The sequence below is a fragment of the Hakea prostrata genome, unplaced genomic scaffold, assembly GCF_041222555.1.
Source record: "Hakea prostrata isolate BN-2017 unplaced genomic scaffold, UWA_Hpros_2 contig_24, whole genome shotgun sequence".
NCBI lineage: Eukaryota > Viridiplantae > Streptophyta > Magnoliopsida > Proteales > Proteaceae > Hakea > Hakea prostrata.
Window position 1 is genome coordinate 54,150 of NW_028291143.1, and position 26,214 is coordinate 80,363.

Below are 26,214 nucleotides of genomic sequence, written 5' to 3' on the forward strand. Positions count from 1 at the left end.
TGGGTCAATTTTGTTAGATTTCAGAATTCAGATACATTCAAACCGACGGTGTAAATTGATACAAATATTTTTTTGGTAAACTAAATTGACACATTTTACCTCATAGCAGAATAGTAGTGTTTGCTATTGGAGATAAGCCAATTGCTTCCAATCCTGCTTTTGTGTAGTATCGAGCATCTGTTAGACGTTGGATAAAGCTCTGGTTTGTCAAGTTTTCCATTTGCTTTCTTTACTGCTCCTTGTAAAAGTTCCCACCATGGATTAGAGTTATCTGAAGCAGTGAGGACTGGCTTCCCAAAGTCATCGAGAGTGGGAGCCTTGCTTTTGAACTGTCCCAAGCATACGAGTTTAGAATCGAAAAATGCATTCCCAAAACACAAAAATAACAATTTTGATGCTTCTGATCTTACTATGGATATTTGACACTCATGAAGGATTGCAAAAAATATATTAATAGTGACCAAAAGTAGCAAACTATAGATGGAGGGAAGCAATTTGCTTTTACACTTTTCCTTTCACTGAACTTGTTCATACGAAAAATATTTGCAACTGCTCCAGTACCTGTTTAATTGCAAAGGAAATAATAAATAAAATGCTTCAAGTTAATAAAATCTTTCAAGTTCTTCCATACCTCAAATGTCATGTGGCGAGAAGAAAGTGCCCATTCCTTTGCAATTCTTTTCTCCAATGCTTTCTCATCAGCAGTTGGTGGGATTCGTATGTCAAAACCTGCCTCAGCTTCGGATGGCTGCAAATTCATAAGGAACCATTGAAGAAAGGAACATGAACATCAGAAAGGCTTTATCCCAACTTGTGGGTATGCAGAGTGCTAAGCCCTTGGCAAAATAATTGCCTACACTACTACATGGCAAACATGGGCTTAGAAAACCCTAGTGGAAGCGCTTTTCTCCAGCTCTGAGAAAACCGACCATCGCCGTGCTTTGAGGTGGAGAGCCTCTATCTATGCGCCTTCTCTTCTTGCTTTCTCTTGTTTTTTTTTTCTTCGTTTCATTCGTTTCTCTCTTTCTCCGACTCTGTTCTCCGTTTATCTCACCGCCTCTCTCTTGTTTCCCTTCGTTTCTTTCTCCTCTTCATTCCTCTTCGCACTTTTCTCTCCGATCCTCTCCTATTTCAGTTTCTCTTTCTCTCCGCTTCCTCTCTGTTTTCTATCTTTCCCTAATCGGTGTAAGTTTTCAACTATTAAAAAAATAATAACAAAAAATAAAAATTTCTAAGTTTCTCTTTCTCTTCGTTTTTTGTTTTTCCCAACAGGTGGAAGTTTTTGTTTATCAAAAAAAAAGGAAGAGAGATGCGAGACCCAATCGTGCATTCTGCACATCTAAAGTTTTTACGCCGAAGCTAGAAGTGTCTCCCGCGGATCTAAAAGTTTTGCTACTACGAGTGTCTCTTGTAGTTGGTCGCCTTCAGCATTTCTAAGCCGCGGCTTCTGTTTCCGCCCTTGTGGCGTGTACTTCTCTCCGCTTATGTGGTGTGTATTTCCGTCCTTGTGGCGTGTATGATGGAGGATACGTATATCGTATTTTTTGTGCTTATTTGTAGTTGTGGTTGTTACAATCCTTATTCTATGGACTTATTGGGCTCGATCTATTCCTTAGCGTGGATGACCTTGTCTATTGCATTTATTACATTTTGTCAATTTTTATTCCTTGGTTTAGACCGAACCTTGTGTTTTCATGCATTTATCTTTTGTATTTCTTATTTTCTTTGGTGTGTTTGTATTTCCTTTCGAATTCATGAATGAAGATTTCAACTTTTTACCAAAAAAAAAAAGACCGAGCCCATTGTCTAGTTATTTTGAACTTATAAGAAAGTGACCAACTAATAAAGCTGTAATTCTTTTTTCTCTGTTAGGAACCCGCGAGTCGAATGCAAAATTGTTAATAATAGAGCGATCAACCACACACAATCGAATAGAAAACAAGGAAGAAGAAGACACGGATTTTACCCTGGTTCACCTCAGTGTGAGGCTATGTCCAACATTAGGTTTTTCACTATATTATTCATGAAAACAACTACATAAAATGCTCTATTAGAAGAGAATAAGTATATAGGAGCTTAGCAACCCTAAGCCACCGCTATTCATGGGCCCAGGCCCAGACTAAAAACAAACTTTGAGGCCCACAAAAACATGGACCCTCTACAGGCTACGGAGGTGTATTCCACTGTACTCGTGGAGTGAGATTCCGCCTCACTCTACATTTTGATTATATATATCTATTGGTATCATTTCCGCACTCTGATGATTATTTCGTTACTTTACGTTGATTCATTTAAATAATATTGTTAACCTTGATTTAGTCTTGTTCTTGATTATATTATTGTGAATGTGGGAGGTTGATTTTCTTGATACTGGATCTTGTGGACTATGGATCACACACTCGGGTATGCCAGATAGGGTATCGGCTAGGTGGATGTGACAATTGGACTTCTGGAAAGCAAGTGATGTCTGGATTGAAGGTAAGACCTCCCCCATGTGTTCATTAGGGTTAGGTTATACTTCAACTTCAACCCCCTGAGCAAAGCACCCTTGTATAGCAATATACTAGGGGGCGGTTGCTAGTGGCTGTTGATTAGACCAAGCGACCGCCTGGTCCTGGTTGCGGGGTTTTGCCCTATTTTTCCCCCAGATTTCTATAAATAGCAACCCTCATCTATTTTACGAATATTATATTCGGGATTGCTGTTTTTGGTGGTTAGGCAGCTGTGGAGACGTGCTAGGAGGTGGTTTGAAGTGCTGTTAGTGTTCCAAAAGTTTCTACTGTCTTTTCTAGATGATCTGGTTGAGGTAAGTGATTCCCTATTCACTCATACTCTACCTTTAGCTATGATTAAAGTAGATTAGTTCTCCTCTTTGGTTGTTCATGATCCTTCTATTACAGTACCTACCTTTCTAATGATCTTGATGAGATCAGGTCCGAAACGAAACCCTACTTTCGTGAAAAGGACTGATTTAATCAAGGGGAGGATTTTGGATAACTAAATTGATGTCAATTGTTAGGTTTTGTATCACCTTTGGTTATATGAGTGTTATATTTGAAATTTGGAATATGATCATTCAAAAGTCAGATTGAAAACAGATGATCAGAAGCCTGAGTTTCGGATTGAAACTCACTATTTTTGGGGCGGTCACTAGTGGCGGTCGCTCAACCTAAGCGACCGGCTGGTTTGTAGTGAGCTTGCAAAGTTTGGATTTTGTTCGATTTGATTCATTCGACTTACATATTAATGTAACCCTGTTTATAGGTGTCCTCTGTGTCCAATAAAAGTCTTATAATTGTTTCTGGTTTGCAATTCAGAAGAATTCTACTTATTTACAGGTAAGGACATACAACCTCATCTTTATGTAATGACTTGAACATGCTAGTCCAGTGTCTTTCAATACTATTCTTTCATTTCATATACTGATGTAACCTTGTTTAGCATGCTGATCTTATTAAATGCTTGATGTTTGTACTGTCTTTACTTATACTTTATCAATTGTGAATGTGGTATTCCATTGGGATATCTTGGCTTGAGATATCAGAGGGCGGTGGTATGGGACACATGCTCGCTGATGTCTCCAGCACTGTCATAACTACTGGATGACATACCTAGGTAGAGTCTAGAGTTGCATGGCTAGGTACCCCACATTCCTTTCGGTTGGGGAATTGAAGCCAGATGACCGGTGACAACGGTGATGTGACTCTGTTTTATCCTATAGCAGTAACCAGTCCGTACGGAGACTCAATGGTCCACTATTGGTCATGCAATGGTAAGGTTGCATATGTTAGGGTTGGGTTCATGGACGTCGAAGGAGCGGACCGGGTGTCTTGAGGAGTCATGAGAGCATTCCGCCCCAACAATATGTGGATGACCATAGGGTTATGGAATGGAGTTCAATAGCGGTAACCAGTCCGTGAGGATTCTCATTCCTTGGTTGCGAAGGATACTAAACCGAGTTGGTTGGTGCCATAGGGGATGTATCTGGACTTCATGTAGTATATTACCATTATGACTTGCATTGGATTAGAAACCCCGACATGCGCCAGTACTCATGCCAATGGTCGTGGTGAGAGAGTGTTGACTTAACCCCAACCATGGTTTAAGAGCCAGGTGTGGACTTTCCATTTTACCCAGGATCCCTACAGAGGTAACTAGTCCTTGCTGGATCAAAGTGATTAGACCTACCCAGAGGAGGGCTGGTGTATATCTTAAAGCATGTCAACTGTTAGAGACTTGCACAGTTAGATCTTAGCGGTGTTTATACTTTGCATTGATACATATCATATATGCATTTCTGATGGTTTGACATATGGATGAGAATTATTGTTGTTCTTACTGAGTTCGTGTGGGAGCTCCTGCGAGTGCATGAAATGCGCTTATAGCACCCATTGATGGGCGGATGAGACAGGTGTATATCTTAAAGCATGTCAACTGTTAGAGACTTGCACAGTTAGATCTTAGCGGTGTTTATACTTTGCACTGATACATATCATATATGCATTTCTGATGGTTTGACATATGGATGAGAATTATTGTTGTTCTTACTGAGTTCGTGTGGGAGCTCCTGCGAGTGCATGAAATGCGCTTATAGCACCCATTGATGGGCGGATGAGACAGGTTGCCAGGAAGTTTGCCTATCTTATGGAGAAGAACTGGAGGACCCCTTTTCTTGAAATACATGAGAAACATTATCTAGCTTTAGAGAAAGAAACTGGAAAGAAAATCATTTAATTCTTTTTATTGCTTCCGCTGAACTCATATTCTTTTTTATCATTTATTTCTTTCCTTGATTACTTTATTGGAGTATTTGGACTCCTGTAATCCTTTTATTTAATTGTTGAACTTATCCTTGCTCGTGATTGTCTTTACTTGCATATATTATTATTGATGGACAAAAACCGTGGATCCTATGACGGATCACTCCCACGGGTTGTCGGGCGGGTAACCGAGACCGGCGGGTGGGGTGTGACACTAGGCATGTCAACCAATAATCAGGGAAAGCGCCAAGGACACCATAGGAATGCATCCAATACCACCTCCTCTGGTGTCCTATGACAGAAACGCCAAAAGGGCATTCCCCATTCCCCAATCACAACCTAAGCAATCATATAAAGTCACTAGGGCAATGGGCGAACCCACTACCCTAGTTAGCAACATAAAGTAAAAGGAGAAAAATAATTCAACATCATCCATATATTTTCATATCAATAACTTAAGATTTAAAAATAAAAGAAAAACTCAATCCATCCAACCTCATCCATCTCATACATTTTCATATCACCATTCAAAGAATATTGAAAATAAGAAGCAAACATATTTACTTACCATGCAAGATATCAATAATGAAAATTAACTAACATCATTATGAGATCTGATTACAAAAATATAAAGAGATTGTGCAAGCATTGCAGAAAGAATTCAGGAATCTGAAAGTAAAATACGATGGCAGATGAGCTATCAAGACTAGCATTGCAGAAAGAATTCAGGAAAAGAATTTAGACCCTTCGGTCTATATAGAGGAAGGAACATTCCCAAGTTATTGGGAGAAGGAGATATCCTATATTGAAGCTGACTGGTGCTGGATGGATCTGATCGTGGAATATTTGAGAGATGATAAATTGCCAGAAGATCAGAAAGAAGCAAGATTAATCAAGGTAAGATCAGCATGATTCATAATGCAGAATGGAAGGCTATACAAAAGATCCTATGCTGGACCCCTCTTAAGATGCTTGGGTCCTGAAGGATTGGAATTAGCTCTGGCCGAGGTACATGAAGGAATTTGTGGGGCTCATATGGGCGGTCAGGCCCTGGCACACAAAATTTTAAGGCTCGGTCGGTATTGGCCTAAGCTTCAACAAGCTGCTATGGAATTTGTTCGTCGGTGTAGCAATTGTCAAATCCATGCTACGGTATCTAAAAGCCCAGCTGAAACCTTGACTTCGATTCTTGACCCCATCCCTTGTGCGATGTGGGGAATCGATATCATGGGAAAATTCACCAAGGCATTTGACGGAAGAGAATATCTAATAGTAGCGAATGATTACTTCACCAAATGGGTCGAGGCTAGCGCTCTGGCAACCATCACTGAACGAAAGGTGGAGAAGTTTGTGCTCGAGTCTATCATTTATCGGTTCGGGATGCGAAAAATAATCGTAACCGATTACCAAATGGGTCGAGGCTAGCGCTCTGGCAACCATCACTAAATGAAAGGTGGAGAAGTTCGTTCTCGAGTCTATCATTTATCGGTTCGGGATGCGAAAAATAATCGTAACCGATCATGGCACTCAATTCGATAATCCACAATTTGAACAATTTTGCAGTATTTATTTGATCGAGCATCACATGTCATCAGTGGCATACCCCCAAAGCAACGGCCAGGTGGAGGTTACAAACCGAACATTACTTGAGGGGATAAAGAAGAGACTCGAAGCTGATAGAGCCTTATGAGGCAAAGAATTGCACAACATTCTGTGGGCCTATCGAACTACGGTTCGAACACCCACAGGAGAAACTCCTTTTAAACTGGCTTATGGATCTGAAGCATTGGCACCTGTTGAAATAATGGCTAGAACACTATGGGAAAGAGAGTTCGAATTAAAAAGCGAATGAACATGGACTGCTAGATAGCCTTGACTTGTTAGATGAAGTTCGTGCAAAAGTCTTGCAAATTTAAACTGTTCGTTCTCCTTCTTGCAAATTTTTGAAACCCCTTTCTCTCCCTTGTTTTTGAAAACTCCTCTTTGCTCTTGCCTTGTCTTTATGACTAGTATGATGAACCTCTGAAACCACCTACCTCATCAGTTCTATTAATGGCATTCATCTCCTTATTCCTTTGTTAAACCCCCCCCGGATTTATGCTGACCAAGTACTCACACTAATTTAATTTTTCTACTTCTAGTATAGATCTAACTGTGTTTCGGCTAGTTTTGTTTGGCTTGTTTTGTTGGTGCAGATGGGAAGACAATCGAATGGCCTCTCCTCCCAAAATGGTGCGAAATGGTGTGTGAATTTGCTACGGCTTGGATCGATCTGGTATTGATATCTTGTAAATAGGTTGAATTTAATTTGCTTGATTCCATTTTAAGTATCATCAAGGAAATGCTTCCAACAAAAATGTCAACTTTACACAATCCAATAGCAACTCCCCAATGCATGATAACAATGGGTATGTGTCTCCCCATGGATGGTTACCTTGTGTTGGACTCCCACAGGACCCAACCACTACTATCACAGGTCACTCAACTTCAATACTCATGCCTGGGTAGTAGCATGCATCACTACAAGAAAATGGGCCTACGGCGGCACATTGGATAAGGATCAGCTGTCTGTTAATTTATAGCGGCATTTCCTAAAAAATACCGTTGTATGTTAATATATAGTGGTGTTTTTATAAACGCCGTTGTATATCATTTTGTCACGGCATTTCTTCACAAGTGCCCTTGTATATCATTTGTCACGTCATTTTTTACGGCGTTTATCTAAAGTGTCATCGTATATCATTTTGTTACGGCATTTATTTACAAACACAATTATTTACTACTTTGTCATGACATTTATCACGGCGTTTATTGTAAGTGCCGTTGTAGGTCATTTTTTACGGCGTTTGCCTAAAACGCCATTGTATTCTTTGTCATTTGTTTTTAGCGGCGTTTATTGAAAGTGCCTATCGTATATTGTTTTGTCACGGAAAAAACGCTGTCGTATGTTTGGTCTTATATTGATTTGTCACGACGTTTTTAAAAAATGACGTCATATGTCTTGTTGTAGAAGGCATTGTATAGCACTGTGTAAGGGTATTTTCCATATAATACTTTGTAATAGCGTTTTTCAAAAACGCCATCGTATGTCTGGTTTTTTAATGCATTGTATAGCACTGTGTAAGGGTATTTTCCATATAACACTTTGTAATGGCGTTTTTTGAAATTGCCATCGTATATCACTTGTAACGGCATTTCTGGAAAATGTTGTCGTATGTCTGGTTGTATAAGGCATTGTATAGCACCAACGGGCATTTTCCATATAACACTTTGTAACGACGTTTTTTGAAAATGCCGTCGTATATTATTTTTAAAGGCGTTTCTGAAAAACACCGTCATATGTTTGATCGTATAGGCATTGTAAGGCACTTTGTAAGGGCAATTTCCATATAACACTTTGTAATGGCGTTTTCAAGTATATTGCTTTTAACGGCGTTTCTGAAAAACGTCGTCGTATGTTTGATCGTAAATGGCATTGTATAGCACTTTGTAAGGGCATTTTCCATATAACACTTTCTAACGGCGTTTTTGAAAAATGTTGTCATATATTAGAGTTCTGAAGCTGCTGCTGCTGCTCAAGTTAACAGAGGTCGAAAACCACAGTCAAAGCTCAACTTCTCTGCTTCTCTGCTGCATTTCCCAGCTGCGTTCTCATTCTGGCAGACCTTGAAGAAGAAGAAGAAGCTAGATCTGGAATCGTGAACTTGAAGAATACTAAAAACTGATAATCTATTTGAATATTTTTGATTTGCTCGACTCTTTGAATACTATGGGTCTCCTCTATCTTCAAATACTAGCGGTGAGTTTCTCCTTTCAGTTTCATGAAATCCCAGCTCGTTTATTCTTCTCCTCTTCCAATGCTTTGGTTCGATCCTTCAGCTCTTTCTCTGTTTCTCTTCCAATGCGGAAAGCAATGCTTTGATTGAACATTCATGTTCTGTAACGTTCTATTCTTCTGTAATGTTCAATTTCGGAGATGGAAGGCAGTTTGTTTAAGGATTGGAAATTGTCAATAGCATGGATTTATTGAGAACCTCATCACTTTTAAATAATTCCATTTATAATTTCTTTCTTTAGTGTTCTTCACTGCTCTACATCTCTCTCCTGTCCTTCATTAGTGTCTTGTCTTTCCTACATTGGCACTATATCATCAATAGCTCATCAAAATACCAGGCACTACATAAATCTTTTCCTGCTCAGTCTTAATGAGAAACATCTGCTAGCTGTCAGTTTATATGATTATGCATCTGGATATGAGGTTGAATGCTGTAAATTTTTCTACATTCTTTTTGAGTTTGATTGGATTTTGAAAAAAATATGATTTTTCTGTTCTTCATCTTATATTTGACAAATCTTATAATGTTATTGATTTTCACTTCATTCAAACAATTCTTATAAGTATTATACTGATCCAGTTAACTCTACTGGCAACTTGATCTTAGCTGTGACTGAATCTTTACTTCTCATATTATAATATGTTTTTATGAAGTATGTTTTGCTTAACTTATGATTGTGTTTATACTACCTTTCTTTTTAATCATCTTTTAATACTTCTGAATTTAACTTCTTTTATTTTGTTTAATTCAGTTCATACGATGGTCCAATGTAAGCCAAGGGCAGTATGCCTATTAGTGTGTATTAGGACCCTTCATGCTTATACAAGTAGCTGGAATTATGTTCTGTTTTGTGTTAGTTTTAATTCCCTAAATGCTTGTGAATCCTAGGTTGTTAAGAGTTAAAAGTTCCTACTACTGGAGTTTTGCTTGTAATTTGGCTTTCGAAGCCCTTATTTAAAACCCCCATCGGGGAGAATAATTGAAATATTAGAATTATTGTTGTTTGCCAAGAGTGCTGTTGTTGATGCCTTCTTCTCTAATATGGGACTGGTGTGGTGTGTAATGTCCAGACTTAGTTCGTTAATAATATTTTTTTAGTTTGTGTTAGGACCCTTCATGCTTCATGCATGTAGCTCTATAGTTATGTTTTATTTTGAGTTGGTTTTAATTCCCTGAATGTTAGCTTCTCAGTCCTAGGCAAGAGTTAAAAATTTCTATTACTAGACTCTTGTAAGTTGTAATTGGCTCTCAAGGGCCCTATTCAACCCCTATCATGGTCGGGTAGAGGACAGACGAATATTAGAATTATTGCCGTTTCCCAGAGCTGTAAAACCCAGCCCTAACCTTGACCCGGAAACCTTGTTATTTGTAGGTCCAGTGACCCGAAGTAAAGTAAGAAGTCAGCTTTGGGCCATCCCAGTGGAGGAGTTGGTGTCTGGCTTTGAATCCATGAGAGTTGATGATGAAGTTCTATTTATAGAAACTGAATCTTGATGAAGATCGGATTAGTTGATGGACTTGGAGTGCTCTCTATCTTGGTTTGAAGGCATTTCTACCTATTAGGTAAGTCATTTGTTATGTGTGCAAAACCCCTTTAGGATTGGATTTGATCTGGGTCTTCAATTCCCTGTTTTGGAATTGCTGTTAGCATTGGTCGATTGATTGGTCGACTGGACCAGTCGACCAATCCACTCGACCAATGAGTGCTGTCTTTGGCAATTAGGTCTTGCTTGCTCTATTTAAGTCCAATCTCAAGTCTACTTCGTATTTGTTGCCTCCAAACTCTTTGGAACGAACCAAAGACCTCTACAAGTCATCTCCCTTGCATCCTTGGTGATTTTCTTGACGGATCTTCGTCGAAACTCTTCCTTTTGCATCAAAAGTATGTCTACACTCTCTTCTTCTCCTCCATCTCTGTTTTTCTTTCCTTTTTGAGTTGAGACAGTAGAGGAGATGTTGCATTCTCTGTTGCAAACATCTCTGGACTTGTCTCTCATGATCATCCTAAGGATTAATGGCTAGAACAATGATCTTAACCATGATCATTGCAAGCTTTTGAAGGAATCATGATCAAACCATGATCTAGTCTTTGTTTAACTTCTGATTTGAATTCTGATCTCCTTGGATCTTCTATATTGATCATGTTAGTAGTCAATTGCTGTGTTTTCTTTTCATGATCCATGATCTATCAATCTCTAGTTGTTTCTCTTCTACCATACCATGTTTTCTTCATGAATCATGATAGTTACATATATGGTAGGTTTTGTTTCCTTATTTAGATTTATGCTTTTAAGCCTATTTCCTTGAAGATCTAAGTATGCTTTTCATGATACCTTTACCTGAAGCAATGATCCATTCTCCTATTGTTCTTGTCTTTGATTTCTATCTTGAATTCTTCAAGATCCATGGTTGATCTAATTATGGTAACTTTTTGTTTCCTAATTTGGATCTTGATGGCTTGATTGGATTAGTGTTTTGAGGTCCCCTTTATGTTAGGATACTACTGATGTAGCTTACCCCTTGATTAGTACCCTTTTGAACCACCAAATTCGGGTTTTATATCTTAAAACTCAGTTTTTTTTAGGCTACTGTCTGCATTGGTCGACTGGACCAGTCGACCAATCCACTCGACCAATGAGTACAAACAACTCCGAATTGGTCCGTGTTGGATGTTTTGGTATCTTTTCTGTTAGGGATCTTTCCTAATATGTTGTATACACTTGTTTAGGACCTTCTTCTCAAGTTTGCCAAGATCTTACTTGATTTCTTAGGATTCCTTTGCGAGTTATAAAAGGTAAGGATGGTTACTTCTTTAACAACATAAATTGCATATCTTAGTTTCTATATTAGAATCTTGTTAAGTTATTTCTTTAATTAGATTCTTATGATGTTATACTACTGTGGTACTATCTTGATATCAGTAGCATTACTTAATCATATTGAATTGAATCATGTATGATTTACTTACCAATTATATACAAAGTGATTGTAATTATTGATTTCTTTCCATATATGAAGTTACCATATATGTGATGATATGAATTGATGCATGTGTATGCTTAAGTATGGTTTTGAAAGGAGAGGTGTCCTTTTGACACTTCTGTCCTTGGACTACTACGGGAATATTATGGGATGTTTCCGGAGATGCCCTATGGACACCTTCCTAAACTGTTGGATGACATATCTAGGATTGTCTAGTAGTGTTTGGCTAGGATGTCCTGTTATGTCAGACCCTAATCGGAGGGGTATTGAGATCGAACGACCCGTGGTAGCAATGGGGATTCATGGGCGCTCAAGACCGGTAACCAACCCGTGAGAGGACAGGAATCACATTGTGGAGGCCATTTATTGGTAGGGTTGCATACTTGGGCTCACGGGCTCTCAAGACCGGTAACCAACCCGTGAGAGGATGTGAGAGCTTCCCGTTTACCATATGTGGATGATCAATAGGGTTGATGAGTCCGTAGTCAGGGACTATGAGGACTCTAGTGTGAAGGATACCGGAAAGGATCGTCAGGGACGAGGAATGGACGTATCTGGATCTGACTTGATGTAACTAAGTAAAAGACTTGCATTTGGCTAGGCTTAACCCTGACATGCGCCGGTACTTAGACCAATGGTGATGTGAGAGAGTGGTGACTTAACCCCCAGCCATGGAATGTCCCGAGGGATGCCGGACCCATTACCAACTAATGATGAGTGATTGAGACATTCCTAAAGAAATACGGTGCTATGACTTAAAGCATGTCTGCCAATAGAGACCAGCATACATAGAGTTAGATTCATTCATTCATTGCTTGTCTCATACCATATTGCATTTATGTTTGTTCTGAAATCCTGCCATTTATGTTATTATGGATTTAACTGCCTTAGTGAGTTTCTTTGAAACTCATTCCTTTTATTGTACAATGTTTGTTAGACTATTCTGCAGGTACTGAATATTATGACGGTCCCTATGAAGAAGCGCAAGGCGAAGAGGCATATCTCCAGGAAGGTGATTGCGGTTACAACAATTACACTGAAGATCCCGCGAGTGGTTATGCTCCGTACGATGCTTAGTCCGACCATTGAGTGGAAGCGCCCTTGTGCCGTTTATGAGATTTATACTTATAGGGATGTTGTCTATAAAGTGGAGAACAATTTAGTTACCCATTGTACTTGCTACTGGGATTAGATTTTGTCTAGCTTATTCTCTTTTAGAACTACTTTTCCGCTGGTTGTAGAGTGGGATTTTGCCTCACTTTACTTATCTGTTTTGACACTCTGATTATATCTAGTACTCTGATTTATATATGATTCATTCTTTCCTTATTGAATCTATGGTTTATCTTCCGCACTTTTATTATTATTGTTCATGATTATGTTATTGTTTATGTGGGAGGTTGATTACTCGATACCTGATCTTCGGGCTGTGGATCACACTCTCGGGTATGCCAGATAGGGTACCGGCTGGGAGGATGTGACAAGAGCTGCTATTGCTGCTGCTATTGATGCCACCTTCTCCATTGTGGGACTGGTTTTGTGTAATATCCAGTCTGACTTGGTGAACAAATATCCAAGTAACACTCCTTGGTGATTCATATCCAAGCTGCTGAAGTTGGGCGAGGATTGAATAACTTGACCACATAGACAGTCCTCACTCGATCCTTCTCTCTTCCCTCTTCCTTTTCCCCTTTCTGGTTTATTGTTTACAGCAACCCATTTGAACCTTAGTTTATTAGCCTTGTTGGCCATTAGATTTTCCCCCAAACCCAGCAACCAATCCCCCTCACAGCAGACCAATATGAACCCCATACTAGTCCTAGTCTTTTGTAAAGTCCTAAACTCTAAGCTCCCTCATATATGATTTTGGTGTTGTTTTTATAAAAAATGACAAGAAGTGTTTACACCATCAATAATTGTGTAATGGATGTGGTGGGATTACATCAATAACTGTGTAATGGATTTGTAATGAATTTTAAGGAATAAGCAGCAAGATCAATTGATAAGTCCCTTGTATCACGAGTCTACACTCGACAACGTGGAAAGCAAATCCCTAAAATCTAGGGAAGGAAACGATTGGAAGATTTGAAGAGTCATATTACATTTAGGATTAGATTCGAAGAGTCCTATTCGAATTACTTTTTAGAATTAGATTTGAAGAGTCCTATTCGAATAGGGATGATTCCGTTAATTAATACTGTAGGAACGTAATTGCTATAAATAGGGAGAAGGAATAGTAGAGGGGACAGTTTTTTGGAGTTATTGGGGAAGTTTAGGTGAGAGCTATTGCTCTTGGGTAGTCGTAGGATTCACCTACTGCTAGTAGTGTGTTTTGTCTAGAGATTATTTAATTCAATGTTGCTATTATCGTTGTGAGTGAACTTATTCATTGTTTTTGAGATTAGGGTCTTATCAATTTGGCATAAGAGCCATCGATTCCAGGGGAATGGTAAAGAGCCGAATGGAGCAGAGGGTAGAGGAATTGGAAAGTATCGTGAAAGAGATTCAAGGTCAAGTTTGACTCTTGGCACAACACGTATAAAAAGGAGAAAAGGCGAATGACGATTTCAGAGAGGAATTAAGGGTCATGCTGTTGAAAGGAAAATCAGCAAAGATGCATACCTTAACTCCTGAGGTGAATGAAAACGAAGGAACTCCAGTATATAGCGAGCGAACGATCAAACTAGAGAAATCAAGAGACTTCCCTCCTAGACATCTTGAGATGCCGATTTTCATGGGGGAAGATCCGATGGGGTGGATCGCATGGGCTGAGAGGTACTTTGACATATACAAATTGAGCGATGTAGAGAAACTCAGAACTGCACTCTTTGTTTTGAAGGTGCGGCACTGGGATGGATACACTTCCGAGAATTGCAGCAGCCATTGTCATCATGGAGAAACTTGAAAGAATCGATGATCCATCGATTTAACTCAGCACAACTGAAGACTCCCCAATAAGCGTTGATTAATCATAAACAAAGTGGGACATTTGCAGCATATAGAGAAGGGTTTGAGAATTTAGCAGCGGCAGCCAGAGTGGTAGATGAAGAATGGTTGAAAGGGGTGTTTTTCGCTGGTTTAAAAGAAGAAGTGAGGGCGGAGGAACGATTATTTGGCCTAACCAAATTGGGCCAAATAATGGACCTGGCCCAAGACGTGGAGGACAAAAATAGAGTGGGGAAAAATAAGAAATCTTTTTTGGCCCAACCCACTCAATCGGCCCAAAATTTAACCTCACGTTTTATTAACTTCAGCCCACCCAACACCAATATTAGAGGAACCAATACGGTTCAGGGAACCGGAATGAACCAAAGCTTTAACAGCTCGGTTCACCCAAACCAAAGAAGTGAACCCTCGTCTTCCTCTTCACAATCTCGACCTGCAACCACAGCGGCGACGGTAAACGCAGGACGCTCACGATGGCTATCCAGGTTGAAATCAAAGATAAAATGAACAAAGGAGTATGTTTCAGGTGTGATGCTCCATACTCCAAAGGCCACCGATGCCCTTTGAAGCAACTAAGGTTGTTGTCACTCCATGACGATGATAATCTAGAAGTTGCAGCAGGGAAAGGAGTGATCGATGATGACAATATGACGGTCGAAATGGAGCCAGTGCTCGAGACGGAACTCTCGCATACTTCTTTGGTGGGAATCGATTCACCACATACCATGAAACTAACGGGACATATAAATGGCTGTGAAGTCATCGTTCTGATCGATTGTGGTGCAACGCACGATTTCGTCGCTCAAGAGTTGGTGGAGCCGTTGGGATTGGTAATCCAAAAAACAAAATTTCAGGTTGCTTTGGTCAATGGAATGATTAGTAAAGGTATGGGGATCTTTCAATAGATTCCGATTCAGTTGGGCAGTGAGGTCTTTGTACAAAAATTTTACCCTTTCAATTTGGGTAGTATTGATATAATCTTGGGCGTAGAATGGTTGCAGACACTCGGGGAGGTACGTAGTTGATACGGAGGAAATATGATCGAACCGGGTTCATACTCAGTTTGACCCTCGACCCCGGTCGAGACGGAGGATATCGACTCACTTCCGAGCGAACCGGATCCAGAAGATAGCTTGCTGAGAAAGAAAACTAAATCAGCTACAAGCACGCCCTAATCCGACTTATGGATTAGGTTAATTACCCTAATGACCGGCAGATACAAATTGGCGGCTGTCACTTATCATCATTGAAGGGATAATCATCGAATAACCTGGAGGTTATCTCAGAAGTCCTCTACTAGTTCAAACTAGTAGAAGTCTATCGCTCAACGGATCTAACTATTAAGATCCAACGACTACTCGAAGAAGGCTCGAGTGCATCCAACGAAGGAGATTCGAAGGTACACTCTATATAAACCTTACTTGCCTACGAGGTGAGGAGGACTCAGATCCACATACACACTGGTAGACGTAAACTATCAGAGGCTTACGATCTAGATCACTTTTCCCGTTTTTCCTTAGCTCTGTACTTCTAGCAGAGCCGTTTGTGATTAAGTTCAACAACAGACTTAGCCTTCGGAGGTGGACTCCCGACCCCCACGGTCGGGCCACGTTTGACGCTTTCGTTTTACAGGTCATCACAAGGAGATCTGAGGGCTGAGCAGATTTTGGACGCATTAGTAGTAATTGGCGTTTGAGAACCATGAACTTTGAGTGGCAAGGACGACCCATGAAACTAAATGGGGATCCGACCTTGCTGCGATTGGAAACAACATTGAAAAGTGTTGTACATTCTATTCAAGCAAGCGGTGATGGCTACTGGCTGCAGCCTCAACATCCCGACAGAGATGATATAGAGGTACACTAGAGTACAACAGTATCAAATTTATTAACTGACTTTGCTCAACTATTTTCTGAACCAACTGAACTGCCACCAAGAAGGAAGCAAGACCATCGGATATGGCTAGCCGAGAAAAGTAACGCACCTAATATTCAACCCTATCGTTACCCACACTCTCAAAAAAACGAGGTCGAAAGGTTGGTACAAGAAATGTTAATAGCAAGATTGGTACGGCCTAGTGTGAGTCCTTACTCCAGTCCAATATTGTTGGTTCGAAAGAAGGATGGCAGATGGCTTTTCTGCATGGATTATCGTGCCCTGAATAAACTCACAGTTCTTGACAAATTCCCCATTCTCGCAATTGATGAACTGTTGGATGAGTTGGGCGGAGCCATAGTGTTCACCAAACTTGATCTGAGAGCAGGATACCACCAGATCAAAATGGCGGAAGGTGATGAGGAAAAGACGGCTTTTCATACCCATGATGGGCATTACGAGTTCCTGGTGATGCCATTTGGGCTTTCGAATGCTCTAGCCACATTTCAATCACTCATGAATGAGGTATTTCGAGAACATTTGCGAAAATTTATTTTGGTGTTCTTTGACGATATCTTAGTGTATAGCAGGACCATGGAGGAACATGTGGGTTATTTGCGAACCACCTTTATACATCTCACATAGCACCACCTCGTTGTCAACCGGAAAAAAATGCATGTTTGGGGTTGCTACACTGGAGTATTTAGGGCATATCATATCTAAAGACGGAATTGCTGTAGATCCATGAAAGATCAAGTGCATGGTGGAATGGCCCCAACCCGCCAATCTTAAAACCGTGCAAGGGTTTTTAGGTTTAACCGAGTATTACTGAAGATTCGTCCAAGATTATGGAAAGATTGCCGCTCCGCTTACTAACTTATTGAGGATGATGAATTTCAGTGGAGTAAAGAGGCAACAACGGTGTTTAACGCCCTCAAGACAGCAATGACAACCGTTCCAGTATTGATTATGCCAGATTTCACAAAGGAGTTTTTGGTGGAGACTAATGCTTCAGGTTTTGGGCTTGGTGCGGTTTTGATGCAAGATGGCCACCCCATTGCCTACTGGAGCCAAGTGTTGTCCCCTCGCGCACAAACCAAGTCGGTCTATGAGAAAGAACTAATGGCAATTGTGCTATCTATCCAGAAATGGCGTCACTACTTGATGGGGAGACATTTCAAAGTACGAACTAATCAAAAGAGTTTGAAATATTTGCTGGAACAACGAATTGTGTCTACTGATCAACAGAAGTGGGTCTTAAAGCTTTTGGGATTTGATTTTGAGATATTGTACCGATTGGGTAGTGAAAACAAAGCCGCCGATGCTCTCTCGCGACGGTCAGAGGATGATAAGCAGCTTCTCTCTATGACAACAGCAACTTGGTAGGAAAGTGAGGGTTTAGATGCGGCAATTCATGCCTCAAAGCGTTACCAGAAAATTATTCAGGCCTTGCTGAAAGGATCCCAAGACTATCCTAACTATCATCTCCAACAAGGAACATTACTCTATAAAAACAGGTTAGTCATCCTTGAAGGATCCCCCCTAATTCCCAAATTATTGTCCGAATATCACTCCACCCCAGTTGGTGGGCATTCAGGGTTTCTGCGGACCTACAAGCGATTGACGGCTGTGGTCTATTGGGTGGGAATGAAGGCTGCTGTTCGAGACTTTGTGGCTAGTTGTGATGCCTGTCAGTGCAGTAAATACTTGGCTATGAAACCTGTAGGTTTCCTTCAACCGCTGCCAATTCCGGAACGCATTTGGGAGGATATTAGTATGGATTTTATTGGCGGCTTATTCAAGACTAAAGGCGGGGACACAGTGCTGGTGGTGGTGGATCATCTCACCAAATACACCCATTTCCTTGTTCTTTCACACCCTTACTCTGCCAAGGAAGTTGTTGCATCATCCACTAGGGAAGTTATCCGCTCTCATGGATTTCCGCGATCCATTGTCTCAGATCGCGATCGTGTCTTCCTTAGTCACTTCTGGATGGAGTTATTCAAGCTAGCAGTTACCCACCTGAAGTATAGCAGTGCCTATCATCCACAAACCGATGGCCACACAGAAGTGGTGAATCACAGCCTTGAAATTTAATTACGCTGTTTATGTGCTCGCCAACCAAAGGATTGGATTAATTGGTTACCTTGGGCGAAGTATTGGTACAACACAACATTCAATTCAGCCACTAAAATGTTTCCATTCTAGATTGTATATGGCCATGAACCACCTTCACTTTTGCGTTGGGAAGATGGTTGGTCCAAGGTTGATGATGTCGATGTGTTCCTTCGTGAGCAAAATCGAGAATTGGATGATCTCAAATCTAATCTCCCGGTGGCCCAAGAATAGATGCGCGCCACCGCTGATCCCAATCGCCGAGAGGTGCACTACAAGGTGGGGGATTAGGTATTTCTTAAGCTCCAGCCTTATCGTTTTTAGAGACTTGCCAACCACCCAAACGAAAAGCTAAGCCATCGTTTCTACTGACCATACCAAATCATAGAGCAAGTGGGCCCCGTGGCTTATCGGTTACAGTTACCAGAGGGGACTCACATCCACCCTATGTTCCATGTTTTGCAGTTGAAACCAGCAGTAGGTCAACACATGGTCCCCCAGCCTCTTCCCTCATGTTTGCGAGAGAATGGCGAGTTACATCCCACATCAGAACAATTGCTCAGCATTCGCTTCTTTGCCCAGGGGTTTTTGGAAGTTTTGATTCAATGGAAAGGACTTGCCTCCTTGTGAAAATACTTGGGAAACTTATGACGAGATGCAGTCCCACTTTCTAGATTTTCACCTTGAGGACAAGGTGAAACTGTTGGAGGGGAGTATTGATAAGCCCCTTGTATCACGAGTCTACATTTGATAGCGTGGAAAGCAAATCCCTAAAATCTAGGGAAGGAAATGATTGGAAGATTTGAAGAGTCATATTACATTTATGATTAGATTCGAAGAGTCCTATTCGAATTACATTTTAGGATCAGATTTGAAGAGTCCTATTCGAATTGGGATGATTCTGTTAATTAATATTGTAGGAACGTAATTGCTATAAATAGGGGGAAGGAATATTAGAGGGGACAATTTTTTGGAGTTATCGGGGAAGTTTAGGTGAGAGCTATTGCTCTTGGGTGGTCGTAGGATTCACTTACTGCTAGTAGTGTGTTTTGTTTGGAGATTATTTGATTCAATGTTGCTATTATCGCTGTGAGTGAATTTATTCCTACAGTAATTGCTATAAATAGGGGGAAGGAATAGTAGAGGGGACATTTTTTCGGAGTTATTGGGGAAGTTTAGGTGAGAGCTATTGCTCTTGGGTAGTCGTAGGATTCACCTACTGCTGGTAGTGTGTTATGTCTGGAGATTATTTGATTCAATGTTGCTATTATCGTTGTGAGTGAATTTATTCATCGTTTTTGAGATCGGGGTCTTATCATCAATTAAGTCATTAACAAAGCAACAAGAGTTTCACATTTATGGTGCAGATCCAGTGCCAAAGACTATCTTTTATTAGAAGACAACCAAGGGTTGATAACTTGTAATCAGCCAACATAATGGCCCTTGAATATTATTAGTTCACGAGTTAAATACGAAAATTCCCATACTAAGATATTTCTCTTAGGTGTTTCTATGTTCTCACATATTTCAGTTGAACTATGGTTCAATTTAGTTCAGTTTTGTTTGACTACGGTGATGGGGCTAAACAATATGCTAGTATAAATTAAAGAAAAAAAATATGACATTAATGGATCAAGCATTCAACACACAAGCCACAAAAGACACAAGAATTTTTAACGTGGAAAAATCCACAAGGGAAAAGACCACGGGACCGTTATCGGAGTCCACCCAAACTTCCACTATCACTAATAATGATAATAACAATGACTATACAATCAACATCCAATCTCTAGATAACACTAGAGGAACACAAAGTCACAACCACATCATCAAATAAATGGAAATCTGAGAGAATGGAGAAAAGTCACCAGAGAGGCCAAGAACTATGGTAAAATGATATTCTGACCGTTGGATATGAAGAGCTTGGTGTCACGACCATTCCCGTCAAATCTCACTTCATTCCAGCAACGTTTCACCGTCGGATTTACCGGAGAAACCAGAAGATACCCACTTTCTTTTCTTCTCCCGCTTCTACTCTCTCTCACTCTATTTCTCAACTTTTTCTTTTTCTCTCTCCTGTTCTCTTTTTACTTTTTGTGGCTGCTGTAGCTAAGGCAGCAAAATAAGTTTTCAAATAAACCCTATTCGCTTTTGGTTCACTTAAAGAAAACTGGGCCCCGCATTATTTCAATGGGCCATGGGCCGTACCCAACATACGGGTCCAAATCAGCTTTGGTAGAAGTGCCTGCTCCTTTAAATCAGTAACTTTCAGGATTTTATGCTTCTACAGATTTGGAGACATGTTAGAAGATTTTAATCAGGATTTAGTTCGGATTTCTAAAGCTTTCCAAGAACTAACAAATGAATTGGATTGCTGAGTTTTATTTATGTCTTAAAGAGTTCTTTTCCTATTATATTTCATAGTTGCAACCTTCTAATTTCCCATTATGGAAGAATAAAGGCAGGCTGAATTATTGATAATTGGTTGCTATTATGTGAAGAACATAATTGCTGTATTATCAACCAGACCTGGTGAATCGTATGCAGCTTGACATGGCATGTGATTTCTGTAAGAATGGTCAAATGGTTCAACATGTACCATCAAGAATTTTCAATGGGACTGGAGTTGAGTTTAAAGTCCTCTTTGGTTAGGATTTGGTTTGCTAGTTCCTAGGTTAAGTCAGTATTGATTTCCTAGTTAGAGTCTGCTAATTATCTCCTTCTTTAAATGAAGTAATATTGATCTGAAGTCTTCACAATGAAACACTGAAGCTTCATGATGTAAACCATTTCTAGGGGGCAGCACATGGCCTAGAGTTGCTTGACTCGCTTTCCCAACCACTACGTCCCCTAATTCCCCAAGGGATATTTAGGTTATTTTAGCTATTCTCGTCAAGTCCAATTTAGGACATAACTGGGTGAATCTTCTTGTTCTCATCCCCTTCCTCGATCTCCAATTTTTTATTCTCTTCCTGTTGAGGAATCTTTTGTTCTGGAAGAAAATTTGGAGGAGCTCTTAGATCATCAGGAGGATCTGGTATTGGTTGGCAAGGTTTCAGATGGGAGACCTTTCAGAAGGCAAGTGATCTCCAATGGATTAGTGAAGCCAAGGCATTTGATCCATGGAGTGAATGTGGAGCAGATTTATCAGAATTGTGTTACCCTTCATTTTAATCATCAATTAATTTGTAGAATGTCTTATACAGCCGTGGACTGTCACTAGGAATTTGATTGTTTTGGATCCGTGGTCAAGTTTGGAGAGTCAACAATTCATCGTCGCTGCTGTTTGGGTTGCAAATCCATGATGCGCTTTCTGAATCTCTTAATTTGAGATGGGTTTTGACTGCCAGTGCCCCGGTGGCGTACTATATTATGGAAATTTGCCCAAATGGTCACAAAGGAAACAGGTGCAGAACTAAGTCCTTCATATGTCTTCTTCTCCCCCCCCTTTTTTCCCCTCTGTAAACAGTTCTTCATATGTTGAAGACTCTGGCTATGGTTTGTGATCAAATGCCCCACCTGTGCTTCAATTCTCTATTTAGAAACCCATAGGATTGTGTTAAAAAGGGATCAAACCTGCTCCAGATGGGGACATAGAAGAAAGATGTGGTCTGAATTGGCCTCATCATCATGTCCAAAAGCATGTAAGGTTGGTATTTCACGACCTGTCTCATTGAGTAGAAATAGAGTGCGAAGTCTTCTATGAATACTTTTTCATACGAAGTGAGCAATTTCTGGTGGAACTGGAAGGTGTCGGAGATGTAACCATATTTTTTTAATTTTATCACAAGCTGGAGCTCTCTTTCTCTCTCTTTGTGCAGAAAGTATTGTATGCTGAGGATACAGTACCAAAAACACCATGTCAAGTATGCTCGCACACGATCCTACGATCGAGAATCAGAGGTAAAACCTATATAAACAAGTAGCGGACACCCAAACGAGGTATCTGAATCGTTTCTTATACATTTACGTTCATTATTTGCTTTGCAATTAGCCAGAGCCTTGTGATAAGTTCATTTGCTGACTTAGCCTTGTGATAAATTCATCACTAAGTTATAAGGTTTTTATCGAGAACATGGATTTCAGCTTCTCCAATAAATTCAAATTCAAAATATGAAAAGAAGAAACAAATTATTTGATAGAATAATTTCTTAGAAACCAGAGCAACCAGTTACTGACTAAGATTGAGGAATTGTATATGAAGTTCGTCATATTAAATAGGATATCTCAATTAAAATTCTCATGCAGGTAAATCGAATTTGAATTCTATGCACTACCAAAAAAATGCCAATATCTATTAGATGATATCTCAAACCACTTCAACTTCAGTAATATGCAAAAACTTGTTACACGATTTATAGGGCAATGAAGCTATGATCAAAGTGAGAGCCACCTATGAGACGGCAGCAGAAGCATGGTGGTGCTTATGAAACAATTTAGGAGTAGATTTTGATTGACAAATACTGATCTAGTGAGTCTTTTTTAAAATAGCTAATTCATTAGCTTACCGTTGGAGATGGCGTGCCTGCCTTCAGGGAGACCATATTCGCTGATATGACCTCGCCTGCTTCCTTCAAACCCGTCTTCACCATGTCGAATTGGGCATCCTGGAACCTCATCACACTCACGATGCAGGTTCTCCATTGCACTATTGTCGTAAAGTTTTGATCCATGACCAGGGTAACCAGTAGCCTTGATCACAAGCCACCATGGGCTCCTCTCCGCAAAGAAAACGCAGTAATTTTCATTCGAGGATGCCAATCCTGTCAGAGTTCACAATCAAAAAATTGAACCCTAATTCTTTAAAATTCGAACTAATCTTAGCTTCATCAAGAACAATGCCGACGTTCATTTTCTTGAATTCTTCCGACTCGGCTAATTTCTCAGCCCCATCATGGCCGCTTATTTCCTCGTCTGGAACGAACGAAACGTAAACAGTCCTAATCGGTTGAAACCCAGATTTCTTCAATCAGCGTATGGTTTCCAGGTATTGCATGCCAACACACTTCAAGTCCTACGATCCTCTGGCATAGATATTTCCAGCCTCATCGATGTGAGCATCAAAAGGAGCATGAACCCATTTATGGTGCTCGGCAGGTACCACGTCCGTATGGCGGTATGGGAATAAAGAAGAATGGGAGGAAGATCAGGGTTTGCACCAGGCCATTTCAAGAGAGCAACAGGCATGCCCTTGACGAATTCAAGGGATTGCGATTCGAGGCCGATAGCTTTGGCTTCAGAGAGGATGAAATCGGCAGCTGCATGGTAGTCAGGGTTAGGGTGAGCTGTGCTAATTTGAAGATACTTCTGGAATCTTGAAATTATCGCCGATGAATCCTCTGGCAACGAAACAACTACTCTGGATGTGAAAAAGAAGCCGATGAGAATGAAAATTCAAAACCTACGAACTGAAGAGAGAGAGTAAGTTCCATAAATTCCCAACATTTTTTCTCATGAGAGAGGTCATTGAAGAGAGGCGAAGTGGCACACTGGCACTGAGCTTTGAAGAGCTGAACTCTTCTTCAAAAAGAGTAAGAACTACAGAGACCAAACCCACCAAAATGGCGTGGGAATGGCCCCGTAGCTGTATCACTATCCAAAGTGACGCCACGCTTGGGTCAGTTTTGTCAGATTTCAGAATTCAGATACATTCAAACCGATGGTGTAAATTGATACAAATCTTTTTTTGGTAAACTACATTGACACATTTTACCTCATAGCAGAATAGTAGTGTTTGCTATTGGAGAGAAGCCAATTGCTTCCAATCCTGCTTGTGTGTAGTATCGAGCATCTGTTAGACGTTGGATAAAGCTCTGGTTTGTCAAGTTTTCCATTCGCTTTCTTTACTGCTCCTTGTAAAATTTCCCACCATGGATTAGAGTTATCTGAAGCAGTGAGGACCGGCTTCCCAAAGTCATCGAGAGTGGAAGCCTTGCTTTTGAACTGTCCCAAGCAGACGAGTTTAGAATCGAAAAATGCATTCCCAAAACACAAAAATAACAATTTTGATGCTTCTGATCTTACTATGGATATTTGACACTCATGAAGGATTGCAAAAAATATATTAACAGTGACCAGAAGTAGCAAACTATAGATGGAGGGAAGCAATTTGCTTTTACACTTTTCCTTTCACTGAACTTGTTCATACGAAAAATATTTGCAACTGCTCCAGTACCAGTTTAATTGCAAAGAAAATAAAAAATAAAATGCTTCAAATTAATAAAATCTTTCAAGTTCTTCCATACCTCAAATGTCATGTTGCGAGAAGAAAGTGCCCATTCCTCTGCAATTCTTTTCTCCAATGCTTTCTCATCAGCAGTTGGTGGGATTCGTATGTCAAAACCTGCCTCAGCTTCGGATGGCTGCAGATTCATAAGGAACCCCTGAAGAAAGGAACATGAACATCAGAAAGGCTTTATCCCAACTTGTGGGTATGCAGAGTGCTAAGCCCTTGGCAAAATAATTGCCTACACTACTACATGGCAAACATGGGCTTAGAAAACCCTAGTGGAAGCGCTTTTCTCCAGCTTTGAGAAAACCGACTGTCGCCGTGCTTTGAGGTGGAGAGCCTCTATCTCTGCGCCTTCTCTTCTTGCTTTCTCTTGTTTTTTTTTTCTTCGTTTCATTCATTTCTCTCTTTCTCCGACTCTGTTCTCCGGTTATCTCACCGCCTCTCTCTCTCTTGTTTCCCTCCGTTTCTTTCTCCTCTTCATTCCTCTTCGCACTTTTCTCTCCGATCCTCTCCTATTTCAGTTTCTCTTTCTCTCCGCTTTCTCTCTGTTTTCTATCTTTCCCTAATCGGTGTAAGTTTTCAGCCACTAAAAAAATAATAACAAAAAATAAAAATTTCTAAGTTTCTCTTTCTCTTCGTTTTTTGTTTTTTCCAACAGGTGGAAGTTTCTAGTTATCAAAAAAAAAAAAAAAAGAAGAGAGATGCGAGATCCAATCGTGCATTCTGCACATCTAAAGTTTTTACGCTGAAGCTAGAAGTGTCTCCCGCGGATCTAAAAGTTTTGCTACTACGAGCGTCTTTTGTAGTTGGTCGCCTTCAGCATTTCTACGCCGCAGCTTCTGTTTCCGCCCTTGTGGCGTGTACTTCTCTCCGCCTATGTGGTGTGTATTTTCGTCCTTGTGGCGTGCATGATGGAGGATACGTATATCGTATTTTTGTGCTTATTTGTAGTTGTGGTTGTTACAATCCTTATTCTATGGACTTATTGGGCTCGATCTATTCCTTAGCCTGGATGACCTTGTGTATTGCATTTATTATATTTGGTCAATTTTTATTCCTTGGTTTAGATCGAACCTTGTGTTTTCATGCATTTATCTTTTGTATTTCTTATTTTCTTTGGTGTGTTTGTATTTCCTTTCGAATTCATGAATGAAGATTTCAACTTCTTACCCAAAAAAAAAAAAGACCGGGCCCATTGTCTAGTTATTTTGAACTGATAAGAAAGTGACCAACTAGTAAAGTTGTAATTCTTCTTCTCTATTAGGAACCCGCGAGTCGAATGCAAAATTGAAAATATTAGAGCGATCAATCACACACAATCGAATAGAAAACAAGGAAGAAGGAGACACAGATTTTACCCTGGTTCACCTCAGTGTGAGGCTATGTCCAACATTAGGTTTTTAACTATATTATTCATGAAAACAACTACATACAATGCTCTGTTAGAAGAGAATAAGTATATAGGAGC

At 40.2% G+C, this 26,214-nt stretch overlaps 2 pseudogenes across 1 annotated transcript in view; both read right to left on the bottom strand.

Moving 5' to 3' along the window:
• Positions 1–18: 18 nt before the first annotated feature.
• On the bottom strand, positions 19–23,959 carry LOC148999210 (uncharacterized; annotated as a pseudogene).
• A 31-nt stretch (positions 23,960–23,990) lies between these two features.
• LOC148999211 (uncharacterized) overlaps positions 23,991–26,214 on the bottom strand; it is a 79,031-nt pseudogene continuing 76,807 nt past the window's right edge. Inside the window, exons 3-4 of the transcript XR_016170995.1 lie at positions 24,760–24,897; positions 23,991–24,457 (exon numbers count right to left, since the gene is read on the bottom strand). The product of XR_016170995.1 is annotated as an uncharacterized LOC148999211 (transcript). The remainder of the gene's footprint in view (positions 24,458–24,759; positions 24,898–26,214) is intronic.